The sequence below is a fragment of the Electrophorus electricus genome, chromosome 12, assembly GCF_013358815.1.
Source record: "Electrophorus electricus isolate fEleEle1 chromosome 12, fEleEle1.pri, whole genome shotgun sequence".
NCBI lineage: Eukaryota > Metazoa > Chordata > Actinopteri > Gymnotiformes > Gymnotidae > Electrophorus > Electrophorus electricus.
The window spans coordinates 17,125,968-17,143,146 of record NC_049546.1 but is presented as its reverse complement, the minus strand read 5'-3'; the positions used below and the strand labels follow the sequence as shown (position 1 = coordinate 17,143,146).

At 46.9% G+C, this 17,179-nt stretch overlaps 1 protein-coding gene across 6 annotated transcripts in view; it reads left to right on the top strand.

Annotated features, from left to right (window-relative positions):
- The window catches only part of gpc3 (glypican 3), an 82,927-nt gene that overhangs the window by 20,116 nt on the left and 45,632 nt on the right, over positions 1 to 17,179 (top strand). Inside the window, exon 1 of one of the 6 annotated variants that reach the window (XM_035532241.1) lies at positions 2,053 to 2,388. The exons of 4 other annotated variants lie outside the window; for them this stretch is intronic. The gene's annotated coding sequence lies outside the window, so the exon portion shown is untranslated. Of the gene's footprint in view, positions 1 to 2,052; positions 2,389 to 12,544; positions 12,679 to 17,179 lie in introns of those variants that run through there. One more of the 6 variants, XM_035532242.1, reaches the window with a different exon arrangement.

Genomic DNA, 17,179 nt, shown 5'->3' with positions numbered 1-17,179 from the left:
AAGCACTCTTGGCCTGCAGTGTTTATCAGTGCGTGAACTCTCCTTAAGCGACTGTCAGCAGAGGAAAGCTAGTTTTTCAGCTCTGTCTGGTCAGCGGTCAGTGGACGTGGGTTGGCAATGAGGGCATGTACTGACTGAGGTGTTAATGTGGGGGCAACTGGGGCACTTTCTCCGGTTAATAATTCAGCAACTCTCACCACTTCGGCTCTTTAGTGAAGCTGACCATGTTGCAGGACTGCCCTGAAGAGCCCAGCACGCCGGAGGCTAGAGGATCACCCCAACACGCACCCAAGCACAGACAGGGGAAGAGGGACATAACTGTCATCCTGGATGTCAACAGACGTGTTTTGCAGTTTTAATGCAACAAACACACTATCAATCTTCTCCCTCTTTTATATTTCTCCTGGTTTTAGATTCCTAAAGAGATGCTTGGCAGAGCAACACTGATGCGTCTAATGATGAATGATTCTCACCAAGGATGGGAAAGCAGGATTCATTAGCATTATGCTAACAAGTCTTCGCAGTTTTAGGGAAATAGGCCTTTACCTGACGTACTTGCCTAATATACATGGTGCAAAAAGCAGAATTTCAGGTTTTATTTAAATTATTGGTTTTTAACTCCCACCTTATTAACTATTTTTAATAGTTTTAACTCTCACCTTATTAACTTTTGTCCCATCATTCATAATCATGCGAAGCGCAGCTCCCCCGAAAGCTTTAGTCCTGCTAAACTAACTGCTCTTCAGCTTCCCACAGTCCACTGTCACGACCTCTTTAACCCCTGTGACCCCTCTTCTCCAGAATGGATTCTTGTTCATGGCTATAGATGTTCAGGCAACAACTGCAAGCAGTCCTGAAACCACAGTGACCTTAGGGCATTCTGTTCCCAGCATGTCCTGAATAATTCAAAACACATTCTAAATAAACATGAATTACACAAAGAGTGAGAGTTATGTATTGGTTGCCGAGGTGATGTGATTGTTAATGATGGGGAAACCACAGTTTTAATAGTTTATAAGTTGTAAATAGCAAGTCAGTTGTTTAAGGTTAACATTTCGTGTTTTTTTTTCCCGGTTGGTCAACCTTATTTCCTTGCCACGCCCCACGGAGCTGCAAACTGCTTCTCTCACATATGCGAACCGCCGCGTCGTGAGGAGTCACACGCGGTTCACAGGTTCATGCAGTTTTAATGATTCGAAGGTGATCTGGGAAGAGACTTACTTTAACTGTGACATAGCTCAGTATAGCTCAGTATGTACGAGCATGTGAAGGGAGGGATGTTTGTGTGTGTGTGTGTGTGTGTGTGTGTGTGTGTGTGTGTGTGTGTGTGTGTGTATATATATATATATATATATATATACACACACACACCCACACACACACACACACACAGAGAGAGAGAGCGAGACAGAGAGAGAGACAGATAGAAGATAGACAGACAGACAGACAAACGGGCACTTACGCTCTTAACCTGCAGGGTGATTTGTTCAGCAGCATACTGGGAGATTGAATGGGCATCTGTGCAGTTCACCTAGTACTCTAAATTCCTGTTTTTTTCCCTTTATGCTTAGTTACCTTTTTCTTCTTCCTCCATCTGCTTCTCCCACACCTTTCCTCCTTTATGCTCCCTCACACCCCCCCCTGCTCCTCTCCTGCGCTCTCCCAAGTCATGTGGAGAGCAGAACTGTTGTAACACCGTTTCCATGGGCCCCCCCCCCCCCCCTCCCCGTCCGTCTTCCTCTCTTTCTGGCTCTCTGATTGGCTGAGAGTGCCGGAGGCTGCTGTACCCGTGGGGAGGAGCAGCTCCGTGTCCTGCGGTGTGACTTCTGCTCCTCCACGGCCACGCTGCTCCAAGCCCTGCCACCCGTCCCGCTGCCCACCGCGCCGCCCCGGCCTGCACCTTGCCATCTGTCACACACACACACACACACACACACACACACACACACACACACACATACCCCGTCTCTTTTGGCTATGCTCTCAGAGGCAATGCGGATATGGGTGTGTATACGAGAGTGTGTGTGCTGGTACGTGCTTGCCTGTGTGTGTCTCTTGGCCCTGATGGCTGCACTGATGCGTTCATTTTGTGCTTGCCTGGCACCCTGCGCCCAGACTCAGCCTGTATGGGGATGCATGCAGGGCTTGCGCTTTACTATGTGCCCTCTTGCTAAGGAGTCTCAGTAGCCTCTCGCTGTGGGCTTTTTCTCCAGGAGCTCCTTCTCTCTCTCCTCCTTCATTGTCATTGTTTCGTTGTTTCTCCTGCTGTCTCTCTCCCCCTGGAGTTTTCCAGCGCTCTCCTTTGCCTAATTGGCAATTGTTTGTGAAACAAAATAGCAGCAGGGTGCGGCGGTCTGATCCTTCCCCGGAGGTGTCGGGCAACATCAGGTACGTAAACTTTACCTGTATAACAGTGGGTTGATGGGGAGAGTTGTCTCTGAGGAGAACCTGGGACTTGCTGACTATCCATCAGCACTCATCCATCATCTGCCTCGCCAGCGAACCTGTGTTCCTGTGCGCACGGAGGCCCAATCATACAACATCTCGCAGTTTCGTGAGGCCGCTCCTCGATTTGCTAACCATCCTGCGGAGCCGTGCTCCGCTCAACGTCTCCAGGGTTCATTGTGACTACACCATCCCTGTTGGGGCATGGAGTGTTCGTTGCGAGGATATTGAGCTGTGCTTCATGTGAGGACAGTGAGCTGTGCTTCATGCGAGGACATTGAGGTGTGCTTCATGCGAGGACAGTGAGCTGTGATTCATGGAGTGATTGTAGTAAGAACACTGAGTTTTGTTTCATGTGAGGACATTGAGCTGTGCTTCATGTGAGGACATTGAGCTGTGCTTCATGTGAGGACATTGAGCTGTGCTTCATGTGAGGACAGTGAGCTGTGATTCATGGAGTGATTGTAGTAAGAACACTGAGTTTTGTTTCATGTGAGGACATTGAGCTGTGCTTCATGTGGCGCATGGCTAATGAAAACAAAATCACCTCAAAGGACTTTATCTCGTCCAGCCATTGATTAGCCTTCAGGAGAGAGTTTTATTTGTCGTAACGTAACTTATGTGATGCACAAGAGGAGTAGTGGGAGTTAGGGACAGGATTTTTAAAGGAGAATAACCAATAAATATAGATTGTTATTGTACAGCAACAGAAGTGATGGTCATGCAACATCAGTGGCTAAAAAGGTGTAGGAGGCTCAGGCCCCAAAGCTCTAGTACCAATAATGAGTGCTTTGATTTTAAAACATGATTGCTTTGTTCTCTTCGTTATTTAAACAGTGGAAGTAAAACCTTTTGTATACTTGCACATATAGCTGCAAATTCTTCTCAATCCATGAGATCCCTGGAATCGTCTTCACAGGAAGCTACTGCTGGGCAGGAACCTCATGTAAGTAGGACTCAAAGAGCAAGACATTGTCCTGGTCTTGGCTTTATTTTGTCCTGGTCTCTGTAACCATTCCAGCAGCTGGAATCCGTTTGAAACAGGTGTGAGATTCGAACAAGCCGGGCATGCTCTGCATGGACGGACAGATGTAAAGAGGTGAGCTTCTCTGTGGAAGGGGCTGTTTCTGGTTCCCTGTTCATCAGCGGTGCAGCTCGCTAGCCAGCTGGCCGTGCGCTCACCCCTGCGTGGCCCCGGGCGCCGCTCTCGATGTCCGCGCCACTGCGGGACATGCTCAGCCCTCCTCTCCGCGCTTATCTCCCTGTCCAGCGAGTTCACCTCACCCCAAGCATGCTGACGACTTAAAGACACTCTCCACAACTTCTCTTTTCCCTGCCTGCCCATCTCCCCCTCCCTCTCTCTCTCTTTCTTCCTGTCTTTTCTTGCTCTCTCGTATATTTGGACTTTTTCTCACTCTCTCTCTCTCTCTCTCGCTCTCTGTCTCTCCGTGTTCCCTGTACAACCCCATCGCTGCCTGTCTTTCTCTGTCACATTCTCACTCTCTGTTTCCCACCCCCCTCTTCAGCCTGCCACTCTTTCAGACACTCTCAGTCTGTCTGTTATTTCTGCTTTGGGATGGGGCGCACGCCCCAGTTGCCATGACAAGCTGAAATGCTCATCTCCGTAGGGCACTCTTTGGATATGGATGTGAGCGCACCATGTCGCGTGTGTGTTATTTAACTTCATTTTAGAAATAAAGGTGTGACCAAGGCTGAAGGTACCAACCACATCCACATCCGAACCCAAGTTTTCTACACCAAAGAGGCAGCACACATACTGACTCTCCTGAGCGACACACCCACACGCTGCTGTCTCCTTCAGGGCTGAAGATCATCTTCACTCTGCCCTGTCCTTGAGGGGTGTTAGCCTCCGTCACAGAAGTTTCATGTATTCATGGGTTTTTTGGGGGTTTTTTTTAAAGAAAGTTGAGGTCGGCACAATTTGTTGTCTCTTAATTGTTGTCCCAATATTGGTTTTTGTGGTGATATTGCACAAGGCTGCAGTATGCAAATAAACCATCTAAAAACAATAGAAATCTGTGCTGTGAGCATTCTGAGCAGCTGAGACATTCAGGATGAATCAAGTGTAAATGATTTTGTCCCAAATAATGCAGAGCCGTATTAAACCCATATTATGTCCCATCAAGGATTCACCAATGTGTGTGCATATATTGCAAGCAAATTTCAGCAATATATAATAATGTCGTGTGCGTTGTTTTGAAAGTGCCTGTGAAATTATTGATATTTTGAAAATGTCTGTGGATGCATGTGTGTGTGGACACTTTTCTCCAGTCATGTTGCTCTGCCCGGCTGCAGAATGCTAACTTAGGGTGGTGGATTTGAGTCACTGTTCGAGCCCTACCTACGCCACAAAATGATAAGCTACAACTGCTCCCACCAGCAGGAGCAAGGCTCGGAGACCATAAAGGCTAGTGTGCAGTGTCAATTACACTAGGATGCCAAGCGGTCCCTGAGGAGGTGGGGACTGTAATGTCAAACCTTAAAGAATACGGACAGCAAGTTAAAGGACAGAAACCGCATTTGAGATCCTGAGCAATAGAGAGGGACAATATGCAATATCAAAGCTCATAGTTATACTTCATAGCTACCACAGGGCAACAGACTCCCAGTAAGTGATTCCTAAGCAGAGAGAGTATGTAATGTCAGACCTTTAAAACAAAGCGAGTATGTGATCCCTCAGTTATCAGAGAGAGAGAGAGAGAGAGAGAGAGAGGGTAGTGAAATCACCAGGGCATTCAAACAGGGCATTCCAACACGCAGAGGTCAGATAAGCTGTCATAATTCGGGCCAGAATCATGTCTTTTTTTTCAGGTGCAACTACAGGACAGATTCAGCTTTAGTTCATAATTCATAAAAATGCATTATTATTATGTCAGTTTTATTTTTATGCAAATTTCATAACTCATTCTGCACACTTCTCAATCTCTCTCTCTCTCTCCTTAGTGGGGTGATAGAGCCACCAAAATGCTGTCAATAAATAAAACAGAAAAAAACCTTGCTTGGGTATTGTTTAGCCTACTGCCTATCGTGAGAGTACTACTAGCTTATTGTAACCTATATTGTCTTTTTACAGCTAGCTTTTCTCATGGGGGTATAAACCTAGATATTCAGTCGGTCAGAGCTGTGGAATACCAATTTTAGCAGACACATTTTCTGTGTAACTGCGACTATGAGACTGCATCTCCATGCATATTTTTTACTCACTCTATGAGGGAAAGAGTGTGATTCCGGCCAGCTTCGCGCCTGAATTTGGCGGTACGAGATGAACTCGTTCAATTTAAGGTTAGCTTGAGGGCTAGGATCAGGGTGAGCGGCAGATCTCAAGGTCTTGATTTCTTGCCTGTTTCAGACTTCAGTTTTAAGCAGAGCACACAGAACGCAAACCATCGCGGACCAAGAATCAGTGACCATTGGCCAACTCACTGGAATGGGACCAAAGCCGTTCCCTTATTTAATAGTTTGAATTTCAAATGAAGTTTGCACAGGTGTACAAAGGGTTTGATGCCCACGTCCTTCTTTTTTTTGACATGATTCCTTCTCCCTCTTAGCGCGATGTGCAGGAGCTCATCGGGTTTACCCCACTGAGCAGGATCGGTGCAGCAGGCATCACAGCTGGTTGTGCAGACCAGGCCTTTTTTTTTTTCTTCTCAGCACTACATCTTCGGCCATGTTAGCTGCCCAGTCTGCCTCAGCTTCTGGGAAGGGTGATGGTGTACAGGCGTCCATCAGGTTGTCGCCTGCACGTTGCGTGCTTAAAAAATGTCAGACAGATGCCAAAGCCTCATTAACCGGTTCAAAAAAAACAATAAAGGTCTGCTTTGGTCCTCCCTATTTCCTTTTGTGTGCTAAAAGCCAAAAAACAAACCAAAATCAAACACGTATTCCGTTAAACTATCCAACAATTCCAAATACACTCCAATTTTTTTTGGATTTGGGTTTAGAAGGGCCTCTTTGATCTGAACATTTCTTGAAAATTCTGAGAGTAGATATATATTCATATATTTCTGTAACTTTTTAGGGCCCTAGTAGCCTGGCGTCTTGAGCTACGGCCTTGGATAAACTCTGCCTTGTCAATCTGAATGGTGGGTCTGACGCCTCAATGGACGCCCATGCCAGTGACTATGTGGACCAGGCCAGCTGAATCAGTCACATTAGAATACATATTAGGCAGCTGTGTTCCGGTTGTTGAGCAGATGAGTCAGTTCTCTCCTCCGCGCTGCAGTGGGAGGGAGTGTACTGGACCAGCCAGCTGTTGATCATCACAAAGATGCATGTTCACTGCACTTCTTCAATCGGTGTGTTGCAGCCAGGTGCTGCTGGGCCCGCCCACCCTCCCCGTGTGAACACATGCGCACACATGAGCCTGTCTGCTTGTAAGTGGATGGACACGACTCTTGTCTAACTGCATGTCTGAGTGAGTGCAGGTGACGAGGCCCGACTCTGACATTAGGTCTGCGTGTGCGTTCCTGTTTGTGCCCATGTTTGTGTGCACACACCTCTGTGTACGTGTGTTTCCTCCAGCTTGTCTAATTAACCTGCCACAGACAGCTCTGTATACCAACAGGTGGCAGGATCAGGGAGGTCTGACTGACTGGATCACAGCCAGCCATCCTAATTACACAAGCCACTCTTCACTCCCGCCCATACATCACCTCTCACTGCTCACGCTATAGAACCCACTAGCTCTTATGACTAGGAGCCTTCACGCACCAGCAAGCCTAATAAACCCCACTCAGTTCTTTAAAGCATAATTGGTACTCTGAAGATTAGTGGGTCACTGTTGAGTGAATGTGAGGCTGCAACATCACATTAAGAAAGAACGCTGATCTTTTCTTTGACACGTTGCTCTCTGGCTTGCCGTGAGTGTGAGTGAGTGAGTCGACATGTGTCTCTGTTTGTTTGAGCGAAACGTCCAGCGAGTAGAAGTTGGGAGTGTTTGTGTTGGATCGTATTGTGTCTGGGTGAGAGCTACGTGCTGGGTTTAACATTTCACGATCCTCATTAATGCTCAGCTGGGCAGGAGGAAGAGCTGTTGAAGAGGGACAAATAAGCCAAAGCCCTGCAGAGAGCTGATACTCCCACAGCCTATGTGTGAAACCCTGAGGCTCGTATAGGAACTGGAACCTTTGATATCCGATACAGGTGCGACTGTGTTGGGCTTGGGGTTGACTTGTTCCGTGAGGGCTCAGGTTGAAACCTAACGCTGGAATAGTCAATATTATCCTGGTTTTATGTCATGTAGTGTGGCTCAGTTAGATTGTATGCTGTGGTTTCATGGAAGGCAGTGCTTTTTGGAATCCTGCAGGATCCGGTCTCTCTCCAACATCAGCAACGTAGATAAACGGGAGGTGTTTTGACTTTGCATGCAGTGGCGAGATTAAAAAACAGCAAAATTCTGCCATTTGCACTGAAACACAGTATAAACTGCTCTGTCAGGCATTTCATGATGGAAAAAGAGAGAATGACAGACAGAGAGGAGAGAGACAGAGCGACAGAGAAAGCGCAAGTGCTTGACTGGATTTCTATTTGGAATTGGAGACGAATATCCTGCCAGGCACCGCTGGAGGTTGCCATCAGCATTTCAGAAACCATCCATTACCCAGAAACGTGTTCTCCACTGTTCCTGACACTCAGCTCTTTTAGCTACTTTTCTTGTGACCCTCGTCTTCCTCACACCACTATGATTGCGATCCTCCACAGTAGATCTGTCTCCTGCTGCCTGTCAGCATCAGATTCATATTGATTTTAATCTTGCAGTTCATGGATGCGAGCCTCGCAAGACAGGGTCAATGCTTTGCTGCTTAAAGGAGTCATCGAATAGATGGTCCTGGCTCTTTAAAAAAAAAAAAAAAGTATTAGCTGTACAGGGTGGTGCACATCACGGTGGTACGCACTTGCAGCTACGGAGAGATCCCCCCCATAGAGCAAGAGGATCCTGTTAGCTTAGTCTGAACATCCCCAACCTCCCTCTCTCCTCCTATTCGTCTCTCTCCCTCCGTCTCTGTGGGAGTCCCCCTGTAGCAGGCTAATGGCCTGCCGTGACAGACTGAAATTCTCTGTGACAGCGAGCACGCGAGAACGTGCCTCGGCGCCGGCACAGCTCGAGGCAGAAGCGGTGGGGAAATGCAGCGAGGTCGATCGGTGCATGTGGGAATAGTGGCAGGCAGGGGCCAACTGGGCCTCCTGTTGAGTGCCGAACCTCTGACACCTCGTTCACTCGGGCCACTCTGCCCCCACGGGGTCTTTAGCTGGGAACTCTCCCCCATGGTGCCTTTAGCTGTGCGTTCTTCCCTGCAGGGTCTTTAGCTGTGCACTCTCGCCCACTGGGAGTGTGTCACTCATACTCCACACTGCCTAGACCTTCAGGTATGGCATGCCGGTATCCCAAGGTGCTTGAATTTCATGCTCCTGCCATCAGCTGTGTATGAGTGACACGCGAAAGAGTGAGAGTGCTCTGATTGTCATGTTGCTGCCACCCACCTCTATCCTGATTCAGATGCACACACAAGTACACACACGCACAAACGGAACTCTGAGGGACCTCTGCTTGGAGTGCCAATAGTACGGCTGTCGTGGATTTCAGCACCGCGGACAGTTCCAGGTTTTCTAGCGGTGTGGCACTTCTCTCCCTTTCCACACCCCTTTCAAATCCCCGAACTCCCGCTTTATTCAGTCGTCAAACTTTCTGTCCCTTTCTTACCCCTTTTTATCTGCTGGGGTTTGTAGTCTGTAGATCTCGTCTCTTCTTGTCTCATCTCCAGCTCCTGTTTCTCACTCTCTTTGAGCTGCCCGTCCCCCGCTTCTCGGCATCATCTCTTCCCCTTTTCGTCTCTTTCCTCGCCTTCTCCCTGAGCTTTTAACGTCAGGCACATATTCATCTCGATGCGAACAGTTGCCTGGCATGATAAATATTTTATTAGCCATGCTGATCTTTCCAAAGGATGAATGCACGGAAGAAGTGAGAAAGGAGTTCCTCAGTCTCTCTGTGCTCTCCCTTTTGCCTGGCATTCAGACCTCCGCCACTCTGACCTCACTGCAGAGTAGCGGGCTTGTCCGATGCTCTGATATGGGGCGCTACTGCCTGCCTGCCCCCTTCCGTATGTTATATGGTTGGTACTGTTTTTACGTCTAGCCACTGAGCGCTTATTTCTCAGCAGTAGGTCATAGGAGGCTATGTTATTATTCAGAGGTGTTGGTAGTCGATAGAACATTATATCACAGGGAGAGTGCTAAAGTAACCCACAGCGCCTTTGGGCAAGCTCATTCTAATTTTGCCCAGTGTAGTTTCACTTTATATTTAGCCAATACAGATGATTGTATTTCCTCTGCTGCAATAGCTAGGAAACCCGTGGGATGGCTTTGTACGTTCCATTTCTGACACCCACTTGGTGTAGAAGCTGCAGTTCTGCTGTAGTTCTTTGTTGAAATGGGTCAAACAGGATGTGGGCTGAAGTGCTATCCTTGATTCCAAAAAAGCCAGTGGACCTCAGCAGTGGCCAGTGTGTTTTTGATTCTGGCTGGATGGATTTGTTGTACTTTTTATAGCAGTTAGCCGGGCAGAGAAGCGGATCTAAATCACTTCGCCGCAGAGAGCGAGACAAACCGATAAGGGTGGTGGGGTACAATGGTCTAAAGTGGCTCAAAGAAAATGTAGACCCTTCCCTCCAATGGTACGTGTACATAAAGAAATAGCTGCGGCGTGTGGCAGGTGTGATATTTGAACAGCCTTCCCAGATGGTGCAGTGCTGAGCTTGGAGCACACTTGCAGGTAAATTCCCATCAAGGGTTGGTACTATGGCCCTTTTCATTGTCATTTTTGTGATGACTCCATCCTCGAATCGGAGCGCCCCCAACTGAGACGTCTTCTGTATGTTTCATGTGATTGCCTCGGAAGATAAAGTTCATATTTGCTAAAGAGGTTTTGCATGCATGCCTGGCGGGTCTTTGAAGCTCACGAACATCTTTTTCTTTCGTTTTTCTCCCTTTCTCGGCCTCTCTGCTGATGATGCCGGGAAGCTGCTTTATGAAAATGTATTTGTTGTGCCATAAAGCGTGAGGACCATTGGCCTGCCTTTGCGGTAGAAGGACACAATGACCTTTCCTGTCGATTCTTGTGTTCTCGCCTTATTCTGCGCTTTATACCTCGGGATGAGGTTCAATGCAAGCCCACCCGAGGCCGGGGTAGACATGAATGCAGCTGTAAGAGAAAGAAAATCAGCTTTGAAAGACAAGTGAACATCATTCACAGGTTTGGAGCCGAGATGGATCGTTCACTGTGGCGCTTTTTTTTCCCCCTCTATGATGTTTAAATCTAAAGTCTGGTTTGAGATTTTCCCCATCAAGGTTATAGTGTTTTTCATGAATGTGTTCCTCTCATTATGTTGGTTTTATACCTTGTTCTGCTTGCTTTTGGTCTGATTTATGTGCATTAGGGTGCTTGAGCCAACATTCTCTTTTTGCAGTAGCTAATCAACTGCATTCTGTAGTCTGGTTCAGCGTACACGCGTCCAATTAACTGGTAACTGACTGTGGGAACGAAATCAACATCTGGAGAAGGTGAGCACATGTACTGATTAGACCTCGCTGTCATGTTGGCTGTGTTCTGGTATCGGACGTATACGACGGCCACCCGATGTGGTACGGAAAACGCACTGTGCTGTTCAAAACCTTTTTTCCTTTTCATACCTGAAGTGTTTCCTTTTCGTACCTCGTCTGCCGAAATGAAAGACTCACTGTGTTGGATATATGCAAGCTACAGGGAAGGAAAATGTTAGTCAAGCACCACCCCTTTCTCTCTGACTCAAACCTTCTCTCTGTTTGTCCTGTTGCTAGCCCTGCCTTGCTCTGTGTGGGTCACTACACTTGTCTGCTGGTGTGGGGGAATAACCATTTCATGTTTTCCTTCATTTCTCCCAGGTTCTTTGGTCCATTGTGCTGACACCCTGTGTCTCCGGAGACATCTGTGGTGAAGGCAGTGTTTGACATAATACCCTAGTTTAGTGGGCCCAATGGCTGGTGGTGGGTTAGTGTGACATTGTGTGTGTGTGTGTGTGTGTGTGTGTGTGTGTGTGTGTGTGTGTGTGTGTGTGTGTGTGTGTGTGTGTGTGTGTGTGTGTGTGTGTGTGTGTGTGTGTGTGTGTGTGTGTGTGCATATGAGTGTGTTGTAGAAGTATGTAGATTGGTCCTTAAGGGCCACTTGTTCTGATAGCATGGCGGCAACAGCCAAGCGGGATGCCAGCATTGCTTGAAACCACACGTCATCTTCCTACATACGCAGGAGAAGCACCTTTTAGAGGAAGGGCTGTGGTCCCCCCAGCTGTCATTTCAGAAACAAATGATTCAGTCTCCGGCTGATTCAGACAAAGGAGAAGGACGCACTCTAAACCCAGAGCAGCAAAGTTCTTGGGGCATGGAAGTCAGTGAACATGGGTGGATGATTTGATCCCTAGAGTTCCCCATAGCAGGAGCTGGCTGATAAGGGCATAATCAGCAGGCCTGAAGGACACAGTGGTGCTCAGCGCAGACAGATCATTTACCTCTTTGCCACAGTGTCTTATGCAGTGTTGATGACGTGGAGCTGCACTGTGCTGCGTGTTTAAGAATAGACCTGTACACATTACCCTTCCCCCACGTCTGGCATGAAAAGCAGTGTTGTGATTTGTCTGAGGTGAGTGTGTGTGTGTGTGTGTGTGTGTGTGTGTGTGTGTGTGTGTGTGTGTGTGTGTGTGTGTGTGTGTGCGCGCGTGTGTGTGTGTGTATTTTCCTGTGCGTCTGTCTGTCTGTGTGCTTATCTGTGTTTGTGTGAGTGAGTCCGTGTGTGTATGTGTCTCTGTGGGTCTATCTATGTGTGTGTCTGTCTGTGTGTGTGAGTCTGCATGTGTGTGCGTGCGTGTGTGTGTGTGTGTGTGTGTGTGAGGTCAAGGACAATCTCATATGCCTTGCCTCTAGCTGCTCTTGTGTGTACCCTTGTGGCGTTTATTTAAAGAGCTCATCAACCTCGTGTGCCCCTCCCACACACACACAGACACACAGTCCCATACCCAGAGTGTCCTGCCTCCCAGTCTACTGGATTAATTAATCTCCTTTCCCCTCCTGATCCGGGAGAGCTGCTGAAAAGGGCCTCGCCTCTCGCCAGTGGGCATCGAGATGCCAACTCTCTCACATTCATCATGGCGACTTTGGGGAGCGAGTGAGAAGGAAGGAGATATGGAGGTAGAGAAAATGAGAAAAACTATAATACAGGATGGAAGCAGAAGGAGGAAGGGTGAGCGGGGCCTTCTCCCTCCTGACTGCGGCTATGATTAAAAAGAGTGCTGTAGCAATTGTTTGGCTGAGAGGCCCACATTATAATGTACATACTGCTGAGGTGAGCACAAAGGGCGAGACTGTATAGAGAGCGTAATGAAGGGCATTCGATATTTAAGGTATATAGGGGACAGAGAGGCTATTGTAGATTAATAAGTACTGTTATTACCCCCTGCTTTTGCCTGTAAATACCCCTGCGCGTGTTTTCTTTCCGCCAGAGAAGCTTTCTTCAAGTTAATGGACCGTGATGTCCTAAAGACAGGCACGGGTGTGCAGACGTGTGTGCGCGCGACTCGAGAAAACACGGAGCACGCTAAAGGGGAACTAGCAAAAGCCTTAATCAATGGATGTAAGAAACGAGGGGCGAGCGGGGCGTGAACGTCGTCCTTTGATCGTTGCGACGCCTGAAGAGGCAGAGGGCGCTCACCGCTGCCGTGTGCGTCACGTCGACGCTACCGTCGGTGCTAACAAGCTAACGGCAAGAAAACATCCGGTGGAGAGGTCCATTAGTATGGACGACTCGACAGCTGTGTGGGTGGTTCGTGCTCCTTGCCTGGTCTTCCACGTTTCTCTCTCGCTCTGTCACGCCGACACACGCACTACTATCACGGGTTTTCTCCATCTTCCTCAAACTGTAACACGTTTAATATTTCATTCTTTGGATACGATCCGACTGTAAACTCCTATCAGCGTGGGCCCTTTTAATCAGACAGTGTGGAAATGGAAACTTCTTCCAGTTGCCTGGTGGGACACGATCAAAAATATCTGTAAATACTTCGCCAGTTGTGCCTGTAAATAAATGCGACTCATAGGGGAATATTTCATGGCTGCAAAGAGCTTTCCAGCAGCAGGTGAAAATGATTCTCCGTTTCTGCAGACCCCTTGATATTCTCTTTTATAACACTGCACAGTAGGCCTAGAAATGGGCACTGTTTGGCAGAAAAATATCTATTTTGTAAAAACAGCTTGTAGTAAAGAAATGGGGTTTAAGATAAGAATGATCTGAGAGGAGCAGTAGTGGAAGGGATGTAACCACTACAACGCTCTAATGATGTTCTCTCTGTCACCCTGGGCAATGGTCTTGACAGTAGCTAGACCCTTCAGCTCTGTTGTGTTCACTGATGTTGATCACCTCTCTCAGACTGTTAACTAGTGTGTGCAGAGGACTGTGCACGCAGACTTGCTGCAAAGAGGCATTTTTATCGAAGTGAAACACCCATGGGCCTTTCATCTAGCCCCGGACCTGCGGCAGCTCCCGCGCATGCTGCATTTATCAAAGCGGACAGAGCGGTGTGTCAAGGCAGCGCTGAGATATGGATCTCACCTGTCCAGGCACTCGTACGTGAGCGGGGGCTCTGCGGCGTGGAACTAACGTCCGGCCTGTCCGGCGAATCGGCTCCCTCTGGAGCGGAGAGGCTGGAGGGGTTGTGGATCGGAGCTGATAAAAGCGGTGGTGCCTCCCAACTAGACAGGAGTTTTCAAAACAGGCAGATGAGAGTACGTGAGACCCGGGAGCCCAGTTAGAGTGTGCCCTGAGGCATGGTTTTGAGATTCATGCATTTGATTATCCTTTTAATGCAACTTGTCTTCGGGTAGTAGTGCAATGAATATGTCATTTGGGCATCTGATTAAATTTAAAAGGCCTTGCCTTCTTGTGCCATGTTTGATGGCGCTTCAAGCCGAGCAAACGATGCTAGACAAAGAGGAAACCATTTGTCTGACTGTAAGGGAGTCAGCATGACGGTGCATTCAGAGTCAGTGTATCCAGACATTGTGTCATACCATTATCCCACCAATATCGCGTCCAGCAGCACTTCATCACTGATTGCTGTCTCCAAATGAGGACAGCCATGAAATGCAACCTCGAAATTATTCTAATTTAACTGCCTTTTGTCTGACATACATGGCGTATTTAATCTTTTTTTGCAATTCAGCGCGGCAAATCCTTCTGTTTATAGTAATATTGATTGGCGAAGCTTCTCTTATTTCTTAGACAGGGATTCTGGACAGTGTTTCCATATGTATTGTATTCCACTTATGCATGTTTTAGCTGTGATCTGCAGATAAGTCTTTGTGTCCTTTTAGAACATTCTGCTTATAAATGTTAACCCTTTAAGCCATGGAAAGCACATGTGTGTTCAACCGCTTTGTGAGCATGTATGAACATGAATTAGACTGGGATCGGAATGCCTTTAATACTGCCAGTCACACCGCCTTCTTCTTGATTAGTTTTACCCGTCAAGCGAGTCAATGTGCCTTGCTTCAGTTCATCTCGACATTACTGTGTAACTCATGACACCAAAAATCAAGACTAATTACAGTCTAATTCAGATCTAATTTGTCTCTGTACTGTTGGACATAGGATTGAAATAAAGTGACTATATACTGTTAGCTTTAATTTGAGACCATGTACGGAAATCTGAGTGGAGTACTTTGAAAAGCTGAATACTGATAACATGGTCTTAAATGTACTCAGTAGAATTTTCTGTTAAAGTATATACAACAGGTAACTTACTTATAATATCTTCAGGACACTCCTTGAAAAGACATGTGAAATGGCTGTGCTGTGTAGTTATTAGTTAAGTCATGTTCTTCATTGTTGGACATTGGTCATTTTCATTATGTTTTGTTAGCTAGCTAATTAGTCTTTGTCTAGAATACCACAAAGCAGGCCATTCTGAAGCTGACAAACTAAAATAACAAAAAAAAAAAAAAAATCCCCTAAATTTAGGAATAAGTGAAACACCAGCAGTGAAAAAAAATCACATTTGTAAAATACAGAAATACATTCACGAGCGTTGCAAAAGCAAACAATACAGCAGACCACAGAAGATCACTATTAGATCACTATCCAGGATCTATGCATAGGTTACTCTAAACATACTGCCATGTCCTGAGAGGGATTACAAGGTCCATAGCATGCTCCGATTCAGATTCCAGATGTCATAATCTAGCGTCTCAGCCGTGAAGCATGACACCATGGGCATGCATGGATGCTCGCTTGTGTTTACTGTTGATGTGGCTAAATTAATTTCCATCATTGGGTGACCTATTTTGAAACCAAATCTATGAACTGCTGAATACTTGAGAAGTCCATTTGTATGTGTTGAATAATAGGACAGCAGAGGTGTGAAGTACTACTAGTGGTATCCTGAGAAATGTGACGTTTGCCTGTGAATTATAATTACACTTTGACAGTCCCTAGGTGCCACCAGGTGGCGCAGTTCCTAGTTTTCAACTGTGGAAGGAAAAAAAAAAAAGAAGAAACGACTTTTTTTCGATTTTTACCAGAAATATGAAAAATGTAAACCAGTGGACACAGATTAAGCATTTTACAACTGAAAAGCAAAGCGACTGCCAAGGAAAATAAGAGAGGATTTTTGAGGGGTTGTGATATATACTGCACCAAACAGCTCAGGGTCAGATGTTTGTGTGATTCTGTACTGAAGACGCAACAGGGCGAATGCAAAATGTGTTCTTTGACACACACATAATGAGGGGCTGTGTCATTAACGGTGTGCAATACAATACGAGGAGCTCAAACAGAGAAGCACGAGGAACTGGAGAGAATGAAGAACATGTGCATAAACATGCTGAGCTATCCGCATTCGCTTCTGATGGATCGAGCACGAATGACCCTAAAACGTCTCTCACGCTTGCAGATTCCGTCTCGCTCTCTCCTGCTGCGTAGCGAGCGCTCACTCAGGGCGCTTCACATCTGGCGCGAGGGCTTCAAAACCCGCCTCTATCCCCTCGCCGCCTCGCTTTTAAAGGCGACGCCATGCTCTTTTATGTGCCTTTGAAAACCCTCTTCAAAAAGGGAGGAAGTTCTCATTCATTATACCCTTTATTGCTCATGCTTGTATTAAGCCTTGCATTAATATGTATCCAGTGGCTAATGTGTGTTTATTCCTAAATCGTTCCCAGCCGAGAAATGACAGGACAGAGGCGCGTGGGAATGACGGCGTGAGAATAGATGAGAACCGTCTGGTAGAGACGTGGGACGAGATTCTCTTGTTTATTTTAAACCACTCACCGTCCTTGGAAAAAACAGGCCCAAGTGTCAGAGATTAGAAACTAGATTGGCAGCGGGTGTCTGGGTAAGAATGTCTTATTGCTCATCAATGCATTCTCTCATTTCCTTTTCATGATTACTCTGTTCCCTGGACATGCAGAGATCTGGCTAGTGTTCCAGTATTCCTTTTTTCCTTCCGCTCTCTGGACGTGCTCCTTTCAGTGCTTCTTCATCCTGGCATAGACGCGATTGAAAGCAATTTCATGTGAATCCTATAATCATCAGAGGTATTCCGCATGCAGGACGGGATGCATTCAGGGAAAATCATTTTCAGAGAGGGGTTTGAAGTGAAAAAATATTCCTCACCCTTTTTGATTCTGTGGATCTGAATAG